The sequence below is a fragment of the Leopardus geoffroyi genome, chromosome B2 (genome assembly GCF_018350155.1).
Source record: "Leopardus geoffroyi isolate Oge1 chromosome B2, O.geoffroyi_Oge1_pat1.0, whole genome shotgun sequence".
Taxonomy (NCBI): domain Eukaryota; kingdom Metazoa; phylum Chordata; class Mammalia; order Carnivora; family Felidae; genus Leopardus; species Leopardus geoffroyi.
This window is the reverse complement of record NC_059332.1, coordinates 46,605,095-46,616,320: the sequence shown is the minus strand read 5'-3', so window position 1 is coordinate 46,616,320 and position 11,226 is coordinate 46,605,095.

The following is an 11,226-nucleotide window of genomic DNA, read 5'->3' as shown; positions in this document are numbered from 1 at the left end:
GCCCTAGTGGTTCTTACTGTGATTTCAAGATACACCTCAGCAACAACCATCGGAGCATTTTGAAAAAACAAGCATCATGACTCACACGTCCTGGAGGGTACATGCCATGACCAGGACAAAACAGCAAGGTCTGTGTTAGAGAGTGTGAATCTGGGGTTCTGCCTTTTGTGGTCAATGATGGGGCACCTCAGGTCTCATGGGTTCATTCTTTGTTGGTAAATTTAAAACATAAGAGCAAGAAATAATGTGTGGGAAGGGAAAGGCAAGTGGTCAAACTGACAGGTCTATGGACCAGAGCTCTCTAAAATGAGGAGTATTTCAGGGTTGGGATGGCATGGCTGTTTATCTAGTTGAATAGCAGACGATGGGTTTATTCAAGATGAGTGCCTTTGAAATGGATGCCTCAGGAATCAAAAGCTTAATGTCAAGCACTTATATTACAATAAAAAAAAGCCAACTGTTAGGTACTTAGGCTATAATAGGTGTCAAAATACCAAAGTCAAAAATTTTCTTACCTGAATTGGTATTCTCAATCTCTAATGCATTTAATGGCAGAAAGGATTGAACCACACATCACTAGGTTCTGATTGTTTGGACTGAGGTGGAAGAGTAAAATTTCTTTGTTTTTTGAGTTCTTCATATTTAAAGAAAGGAAATACATTTGTTCTACTTTTAACAATTACATTTGCTCATGTATAAAATACGTTTTTATGCAAAGTTTCCACATGAAATCGCCTCAGATGAAATGGATCAGATTTATTTGGTAGTCTGAGTACGTCTTGCAAATTTTGGCGGAGTCCTTGGTATGACAGACACCCCCATTTCAGAACATGGAATTGAAGTGTGTGCTATAAATGTTTCATGAGGTATCAGTAAATTGACTAAGGCAAATATGGAGCCATTTAACTGGTCTATTAAGAAGTCTGACTGTGACATCATTTATTTTTACTGTTCAGTTCTCATACACTGTTGCTGCTATCCTTCCCATAATGTCTGATTTCCTTTCTCAGGTATTTAACAGAAAAAAAAATAATGCCTTCCTTTAAAACATAATAAGCTATATAAGGAAGTTACGAGTAGAAAATACTTACTTAGTATCTCATATGCAGCATCTGTTTAAATGCTTGTGACACATGCAACAGAAGAAAATCCCTGTCCTCAGACAGATTGTATATCAGTTCATACGTGGAAAGACAGTAAGGGATAAACCCAAAAATAAGTGTATTTGGTAGTAAGTTTGAAAAGGTAAAGTACTAAAGAATGATGAAAAAGGACAAGTGGAAGATGATTTGGCATGCATGGTGACTATCTAGAGGCACAAATTGTATTTTTTTTTTTTTTAATTTGAGCATAGTTGACATAAAACGTTACATTAGTTTTAGGTGTACAACTTACTGATTTGACAAGTTTATACATTACGCTATGTTCACCACAGGTATAGTTACCATCTGTCCTATTATATTGCTATTACAATATCACTGACTGTGTTTCCTTTTCTTTTTTTACTTGTTAAAAACTTCTCTTAGACCAAGTTTTCTTGGGTCTAGTTTTAATATAAAAACCAAAAAAAGTGTTTTGATGCCCAGTATGTCTATTTTTTAAATATAAGAGTTTTGCTTACAGCCATCATATTTTATTATAGTATTATTTTGTATTTTTCCTTAAATTAACTTAATGTTTTCCCAATATATATTCTTTAGTTTGCCCTCAACAACATCATATGCAAAAATACATATTTGGCAGGTATAATAAATATTGAAATAAACACATAACTATTAAAAAATAAAACTGTTTGATTTAAAACACCTGAAAGTATCTCAGGGTTTGTGTTGATAAACTTTTTCTTTTTCTTTTTTTTTTAAATTTACATCCAAATTAGTTAGCATATAGTGCAACAATGATTTCAGGAGTAGATTCCTTAGTGCCCCTTACCCATTTAGCCCATCCCCCCTCCCACAACCTCTCCAGTAACCCTCAGTATGTTCTCCATATTTATGAGTCTCTTCTGTTTTGTCCCCCTCCCTGTATTTATATTATTTTTGTTTCCCGTCCCTTATGTTCATCTGCTTTGTCTCTTAAAGTCCTCATATGAGTGAAGTCATATGATTTTTGTCTTTCTCTGACTAATTTCACTTAGCATAATACCCTCCAGTTCCATCCATGTAGTTGCAAATGGCAAGATGTCATTCTTTTTGCTTGCCGAGTAATACTCCATTGTGTGTGTGTGTGTGTGTGTGTGTGTGTGTGTGTGCATAGATACCACATCTTCTTGATCCATTCATCCATTGATGGACATTTGGGCTCTTTCCATACTTTGGCTATTGTTGATAGTGGTGCTATAAACATTGGGGTGCATGTGTCCCTTCAAAACAGCACACATGTATCCCTTGGACAAATGCCTAGTAGTGCAATTGCTGGGTCATGGGATAGTTTTATTTTTAATTTTTTGAGGAACCTCCAGATTGTTTTCCAGAGTGGCTGCACCAGCTTGCATTGCCACCAACAATGCAAAAGAGATACTCTTTCTTCCCATCCTCGCCAACATCTGTTGTTGCCTGAGTTGTTAATGTTAGCCATGCTGACAGGTGTGAGGTGGTATCTCATTGTGGTTTTGATTTGTATTTCCCAGATAATGAGTGACGTTGAGCATTTTTTCATGTGTCAGTTGGCCATCTGGATGTCTTCTTTGGAGAGGTGTCTTTCATGTCTTTTGCCCATTTCTTCATTGGATTATTTGTGTTTTGGGTGTTGAGTTTGATAAATTCTTTATAGATTTTGGATACTAACCCTTTATCTGATATGCCATTTGCAAATATCCTCTCCCATTCTGTCTGTTGTCTTTTAGTTTTGATGATTGTTTCCTTAGCTGTGCAGAAGTTTTTTATTTTGATGAGGTCCCAGTAGTTCATTTTTGCTTGTTTCCCTTGCCTCCAGAGACGTGTTGAGTAAGAAGTTGCCGCAGCCTGGATCAAAGACGTTTTTGCCTGCTTTCTCCTCCAGGATTTTGCTGGCTTCCTGTCTTGCATTTAGGTCTTTCATCCATTTTGAGTTTATTTTTTATGTATGGTGTAAGAAAGTGGTCCAGGTTCATTCTTCTGCATGTCGCTGTCCAGTTTTCCCAGCACCACTTGCTGAAGAGACTGTCTTTATTCCACTGGATATTCTTTCCTGCTTTGTCAAAGATGAGTTGGCCATATGTTTGTGGATCCATTTCTGGGTTCTCTATTCTGTTCCATTGATCTGAGTGTCTCTTCTTGGGTGAGTACCATACTGTCCTGATGATTACAACTTTGTAATCCTTGAAGTCCAGGATTGTGATGCCCCCTGCTTTTTTCCCCCAAGATTGCTTTGGCTATTCAGGGTCTTTTCTGGTTCCATACAAATTTTAGGATTGTGTGTTCTAGCTCTGTGAAGAATGATGGTGTTATTTTGATAGGTATTGCATTGAATATGTAGATTCCTTTGTGTCGTATTGACATTTTAACAATATTTGTTCATCCTATCCAGGAGCATGGAATCTTTTTACATTTTTTGTGTCTTCTTCTTAAGCTTAAATTTCTTTCTTAAGCTTTCTATAGTTTTCAGTGTATAGATTTATAACCTCTTTGGTTAGATTTATTACTAGTTATTTTATGGGTTTTGGTGCAATTGTAAATGGGATTGATTCCTTGATTTCTCTTTCTGTTGCTTCATTATTGGTGAATAGGAATGCAACTAATTTCTGTGTATTGATTTTATATCCTACAACTTTGCTGAATTTATGGGCCAGTTCTAGCAGGTTTTGGTGAAATCTTTTGTTTTTACATATAGAGTATCATGTCATCTGCAAAGAGTGAAAGTTTGACCTCCTCTTGGCCGATTTGAATGCCTTTTATTTCTTTGTGTTGTCTGATTGCAGAGGCTAAGACTTCCAATACTGTGTTGAATAACAGTGGCAAGAGTGGACATCCCTGTCATGTTCCTGACCTGAGGGGGAAAGCTCTCAGTTTTTCCTCATTGAGGATGATATTAGCATTGGGTTGTTCATATATGGCTTTTATGATCTGCAGGTGTGATCCTTCTATCCCTACTTTCTTGAGGGTTTTTATCAAGAAAGGATGCTGTATTTTGTCAAATGCTTTTTCTGCATCTATTGAGAGGATCATATGGTTCTTGTACTTTCTTTTATTGATGTGATGAATCACGTTAATTGTTTTGCAGATATTGAACCAGCCCTGCATCCTAGGTATAAATCCCACTTGGTCATGGTGAATAATTTTTTAAATTATTGTATCCATGTTCATCAGGGAAATTGGTCTATAGTTCTCCTTTTTAGTGGGGTCTTTGTCTGGTTTTGGAATCAAGATAATGGTGGCTTCATAGAAAGAGTAGGGACGTTTTCCTTCCATTTCTATTTTTTGGAAGAGTTTCAAGGGAATAGGTCTTAACTCTTCCTTAAATGTTTGGTAGAATTCCTCCTGAAAAGCCATCTCGCTCTGGACCCTTGTTTTTTGGGAAATTTTTGATTACTAATTCAGTTTCGTTACTGGTTATGGGTCTGTTCAAATTTTCTATTTCTTCCTGTTTCAGTTTTGGTAGTTTATATGTTTCTAGGAATTTGTCCATTTCTTCCAGATTGCCCATTTTATTGGTGTATAATTGCTCATAACATTCTCTTATTGCTTTTGTTTCTGTTGTGTTGGTTGTGATCTCTCCCTTTCATTCTTGTTTTTATTTGTTTGGGTCCTCTCCTTTTTCTTTTTGATCAAACTGGCTTGGGGTTTATCAATTTTGTTAATTCTTTCAAAGAACCAGCTTCTGGTTTCATTGATCTGTTCTACTGTTTTTTTGGTTTCAATAGCATTAATTTCTGCTCTAATCTTTATTATTTCCTGTCTTCTGCTTGTTTTGGGTTTTATTTGCTGTTCATTTTCCAGCTCTTTAAGGTATAAGGTTAGGTTGTGTATCTGAGATCTTTCTTCCTTCTTTAGGAAGGCCTGGATTGCTATGTACTTTCCTCTTATGACCACCTGTGTTGCATCCCAGAAGTTTTGGTCTGTGGTGTTACCATTTTCATTGGCTTCCATATACTTTTTCATTTCCTGTTTAACTTCTTGGTTGGCCCGTTCATTCTTTAGTAGGATGTTCTTTAGTCTCCAAGTATTTGTTACTTTTCCAATTTTTTTCTTGTGGTTGATTTTGAGTTTCATAGCATTGTGGTCTGAAAATATGCATGGTATGATCTCAATATTTTTGTACTTGCTGATGGCTGATTTGTGTCCCAGTATGTGGTGTATTCTGGAGAATGTTCCATGTGCACTGGAGAAGAATGGGTATCCTACTACTTTAGTATGAAATGTTCTGAATATATCTGTTAAGTCCATCTGGTCCAGTGTGTCATTCCAAGCTATTGTTTCCTTGTTGGTTTTTTGATTAGATGATCTGTCCATTGCTGTGAGTGGGATTTTGAAGTCTTCTACTATTATGGTATTACTATCAATGAGTTTCTTTATGTTTGTGTAATTGACTTATATATTTGGGTACTCTCACATTTGGCACATAAATGTTTACAACTGTTATGTCTTCTTGGTGGATAGACCCCTTAATTATGAATTGATGCCCTTCTTCATCTCGTGATACAGTCTCTATTTTAAAGTCTAGATTGTCTGATATAAGTATGGCTACTCTGGCTTTCTTTTGTTGACCATTAGCTTGATAGCTGGTTCACTATCCCCTTACTTTCAATCTGAAGGTGTCTTTAGGTCTAATGTGGGTCTCTTGTAAAGAACATATAGATTGGATCTTGTTTTCTTATCCATTCTGTTTCCCTATGTCTTTTGATTGGAGCATTTAGTCCACTGACATTTAGAGTGAGTACTGAAAGATATGAATTTATTGCCATTATGTTGCTTGTAGAGTTGGAGTTTCTCATGATGTTCTCTGGTCCTTTCTAATCTTTGTTGCTTTTGGGATTTATTCATTCATTCATTCATTCATTCACCTTTTCTCCCCTCAGAGCGTCCCCCTTAAAATTTCTTGCAGGACTGGTTTAGTGGTCACAAACTCCTTTAATTTTTGTTTGTCTTGGAAACTTTTTATCTCTCCTTCTATTTTAAAGGACAGCTTTGCTGGATAAAGAATTCTTGGCTGCATATTTTTCTGATTCAGCACATTGGATATATCCTGCCACTCCTCTCTGGCCTGACAAGTTTCTGTGGATAGGTCTGCTGCAAACCTGATCTCTCTTCCCTTGTAGGTTAGGGACTGTTTTCCCTTGCTGCTTTCATGATATCTCCTTGCCTGAGTATTTAGTGAATTGAAATATGATATGCCTTGTTGATGGTTGGTTTTGGTTGAATTTAATGGGAGTCCTCTGTGCTCCCTGGATTTTGATATGTGTCTTTCCACAGGTTAGGAAAGTTTTCCACATAACCCTTCTACCCTTATTTCTCTCTCTTCCTCTTCTGCAACCCCTATGATTCTGATGTCGTTCCTTTTTAATGAGTCACTAATTTCTCTAATTCTTAAATCACACTCTTAATCCTTAATCTCCCTCTTTTTTTCTGCTTCATTATTCTCCATAAGTTTGTCCTCTATATCATTGATTCTCTGTTCTGCCTCATCCATCCTTGCTGCCGCAGCATCCATTTGAGATTGCAGCTCAGTTATAGAATTTTTAATTTCATTCTATTTTTTACTTCTTTTATCTCCACAGAAAGGGAATCTAATCTATTTTTGACTCCAGCTAATATTCTTATTATTGTGATTCTAAATTCTGGTTGAGACATCTTGCTTGTATCTGTGTTGTTTAAGTCCCTGGCTGTCGTTTCTTCCTTGTCTTTCTTTTGGGGTGAATTCCTTTGTTTCGTCATTTTGAAGGGAGAAAAGGAATTAATGAGGTAGAAAAAATTAAAGTTAAAAAAATTAAAATTAAAAAATATTAAAATTAAAAAATTAAAAAGAAACACACACGCACACACACACACACACACACACACACACACACACACACAAATGGAATAAGTGATGCTAGATCCTAGGTGTATTTTTGTCTGGGTGTTGAAAGTGGCTTGATAGAGAAAAAAGGTGGGGAAAAAAGGAAATTGTTTGAAAATTTGAAAAATGAATACACTGAAATAGACTAAAATGAAATGATGGAAGTGAAATAGAATTTGAAAAATATACACCAAAGTAAAAAATATAGTAGAAAAAAATAAAAAATATTTTTAATAAAAACTGAAAATAAAAATGAATTTTTTCTCTTTTTGTATTCAAGAAAAAGAAAATAAATTAAAGAGAGAAAGAAAAGAAAAAGAAAGAAATAAAATTGAATAGATGGACTGGCTAACAGACTGAAATATGACTGAAATTACTTCGTTTTCCCTTAGAACTCAAACTATGAAGCGTTTTATAGTCTATAAACAAAGCAGGTGGTGAGACTTGTGTTCTTGAAGAGTGTAGGTTGGCCCAGTTGGGCGGGGCTTAGTGTAATGTCTCCATTCTCCACTAAATGGCACTGCTAGCCTATTAGGGTGGATTGTTGTGGTGCTTGTAGGTGCCTATGCGCATGTGCGGGAGTGGTGAAAATGGCATCACCCAGCTACCCAGTCTCTAGTATTGAACTCTGTTGTCCCTGATCAGCAGTCATGCACCTGTCCTTTGTCTCCAGCTTCCATCCATTCCCCGCTTTTACACTGTCTGTGACTAAGCTGTCAGATTGCTAGGCAACTCCTCCCTCGTGTGTTTTATATCAGATGTGGCTGTGTTTCCCGACCCCTCACTTCTGAGGGACTGCTGCTTTGACCCATTCTGACCCTCTGAAAGAGGGTCTCACCAAGCAATGGCTGGGTGCCAGCTGCACTCAGGAATGTTCACAGGACTGTGCTGCTGCCAATGCCCAGAGACTGTGGCCAGGTGCCAGCCCTCCCCAGAAAAAGTTTGCGAGACAGTGTAGCAGCAGCGCCTCAGGGATTATGGAAAATCACAACACACATCTGGCACCAGGCTTTACCCCCTTGCTCCAGCACCAGCGAATGTGGCCATTCTCTGGGGGTCTGCTGGGTCCAGGTGACCTTAGAGCCTCTACCAAATGTCCTTCCATCAGTGGAACCACTTTTCCCCCTGTGGCCCAAGAAGCTCCCAGACCTCACTCTGCTCCTGGGGATTCACCCTTCCCACCAGAGCACTGCCAGTTATCCATCTGCAGAGTTTCTGACTCTGCGCTCCACCGTTTACAGTCTTAATGGAATTTAAACCCTCTCCTTTCTCCTTCCTCCCTTTTTTTTTCAGTCTCTGTGGCTTTTTCCAATTTTCCACTCTCTCCAGCTGCTTTTGGGGAGGGGTGCTTTTCCTGTATCCTCCTCCCACATCTCCATCCTCTCTCCACAAGGAAAAGTGGCTCCCTGCCCTCTGCAGCTTCTCTCTCCCCAAGTTCACCTCTCCATACTGCATACCTGCTGAATTCTTTGGTTTCGCATTGTGCAGATTGTTGCGTTAATCCTCAGATCAGCTTTCTAGGTGTGCAGGATGGTTTAGCATTGGTCTGGCTGTATTTTACAGACACAAGACACACAAAAAAATTCCAGGCTGTTCCGCCATTTTGGCTCCTCTCACTGACTGTATTTCTTACACTGTGCATTTTATTCCTATGCTTACTCATTCCATAACTGAAGGCCTATATCTCTTTCTCCCTTTCACCCATTTTGTACAACCCCCAAACCTCTCCCCACTGGCAACCATCAGTTTGTTCTCTGTATTTATAGTTCTGATCCTGCTTTTTGTTTTTTGTTTTATTTTTATATTCCATTCGCAAGGGATCATATGGTATTTGTCTTTTTCAGTCTGACTTATTTCACTTACCATAATACTCTCTGGTCCATCCATGTTGTCTTAAATTCCATGATCTCATCCTTGTTTATGGCTGCATGATATTCCATTGTTTATATATACCACATTTTCCCTGTCCATTCATCTATTGAGGGACACTTAGGTTGTTTCCATTTCTTGGTTATTGTAAATAATGCTACAATAAACAGAGGGGTGCATGTGTCTTTTTGAGTTAGTGTTTTTGTTTTCCCTGGGCAAATACCCAATAGTATAGAATAGAAATTTTCAATAGAATTATCAGATTATATTGATTTTTCTACTTTAGATTTTTGAGGAATCTCCATACTCTTTTCCACAGTGGCTGCTCCAGCTTGAATTCTCACCAGCAGTGCATGATTTATTTTTCTACACATCCTCACCAACTTTTGTTGTTTTTTGTCTTCTTGGTTTTAGCCATTCTAACAGGTGTAAGGTGATATCTCATATCTCAGTGTGGTTTTGATTTTCATTTCCCTGATGATCAGTGAGGAGTATCTTTTCATGTATCTGCTGGATATCTGTATGTCTCCTTTGGGAAAAATTTCTATTTAGGTTCTCTGCCCATTTTTTTAAGCAGGTTTTTTTTTTTGGTGTTATGTTGTAGGAGCTCATTATATATTTTGAATATTAACCCGTTATCAGATATATCATTTACAACTATCTTCACTCATTCAGTATATTATTTTCCTGTTTTCTTGATGGCTTCCTTTGCTGTGCAAAAGCCTTTTATTTTGATGTAATCTCAATAGTTTTTCTGTTTTGTTTTGTTTTTTGTGGGTTTTTCATTTGTTTGTTTGTTTTTGTTTTGCTTTTGTTTCCATTGTTTTTAGAGCCATACCTGGAAGAATGTTGCTTTGGCTAATGTCAGAAAACTTACTACCTGTGTTGTCTTCTAGGATTTATGTGGATCTTTAGTCCATTTTGAGCTTATTTTTGTGTATGGTGTTAAAATAGTTTCATTCTTTTACATACAGCTATCCCGTTTTCTTAACACCATTTATTTAAAAAAAAAAAAACTATGTTTTTCCATTGCATATTCTTATTTCTTTTGTCAGGGATTAATTGACCATATAAATGTGGGTTTATTTCTGAGGCCTCTGTCTTGTTCTGTTGATCTATGTGTCTGTTTTTGTACCAGTACATACTCTATTGATCACTACAGATTTGTAGTTTATCTTGATATCTGGGATTATAATAACTCCAGATTTGTTCTTCTTTCTCAGGATTGCTGTGGCTATTTGGGGTCTTCTGTGATTCTGTATAGACTTTAGTATTCCTTGTTCTAGTTTTGTGAAAAATACTACTGGTATTTTGATAGGGATTGCATTGAATCTATAGATTTCTTTGGGTAATATGGACATTTTGATAATAAATTCTTTGAATCCAGGAGCATGGCATATCTTTCCATATGTTTGTGTCATCTTCAATCCCTTTTTTGAGTGTTTTATAGTTTTCAGAGTACAAGTCTTTCACCTCTTTGGTTAAGTTTATTCCTAGTTATTCTTTTTGGTACAGTTATAAATGGTGTTGTTTTTTAAATTTCTCTTTCTGGACTTTATTGTTCGTGTATGGAAATGCTATGGGTTTCTGGGTACATGATTTGCTAATATTTTGGATTTCTTCATCTACGTTTATCAAGGATATTGTCCTGTGGTATTATTTTTTGTGGTATCTTTGGTGCAATGCTGGCCTCATAGAATGCTTTTGGAAACTTTTATTCATTTATTTTTTTGGAATGATTTGAAGAGAAAAAATATTAACTCCTCTTTAAATGTCTAGTAGAATTGAATTGTGAATCCACCTGACCTTGGATTTTTATTTTTGGTTGTTTTTAATTACTGATTCACTTTCATTACTTGTAATCGGTCTGCTGAGATTTTCTATTTCTTCCTTGTTCGGTGTTGGAAGACTGTATGTTTCTAAGAATGTATCCATAATTCCTAAGTTGTCCATTTTGTTGGCATATAATTTTTCATAGTATTCTCTTATAATCCTTTGTAATTCTGTGGTGTCAGTTGTTACTTTTCCTTTGTCATTTCTGATTTTGTTTATTTTGGTCTTTGTTTTTTTTTTTTTTCTCTTGATGAGTGTGGCTAAGGGTTTGTCAATTTTGTTTATCTTTTCAAAGAGCCAGCTCTTAGATTAATTGATTTTTTCCTTTCATTTTTTTAATTCTCTACATCATTTATTTCTCCTCTGATCTTTATTATATATTTTCTTCTACTAGCTTTAGGCTTTTTTTTTTTATTATTTTTCTAGTTCTTTTAGATAAGGTTAGATTGTTTATGTGTCTTTTCTTATTTCTTGTGGTAGGCCTGTATTGCTATACACTTTCTTCTTAGAACTGCTTTCACTGTGCCCCAGGAATTTGTGACCACATTT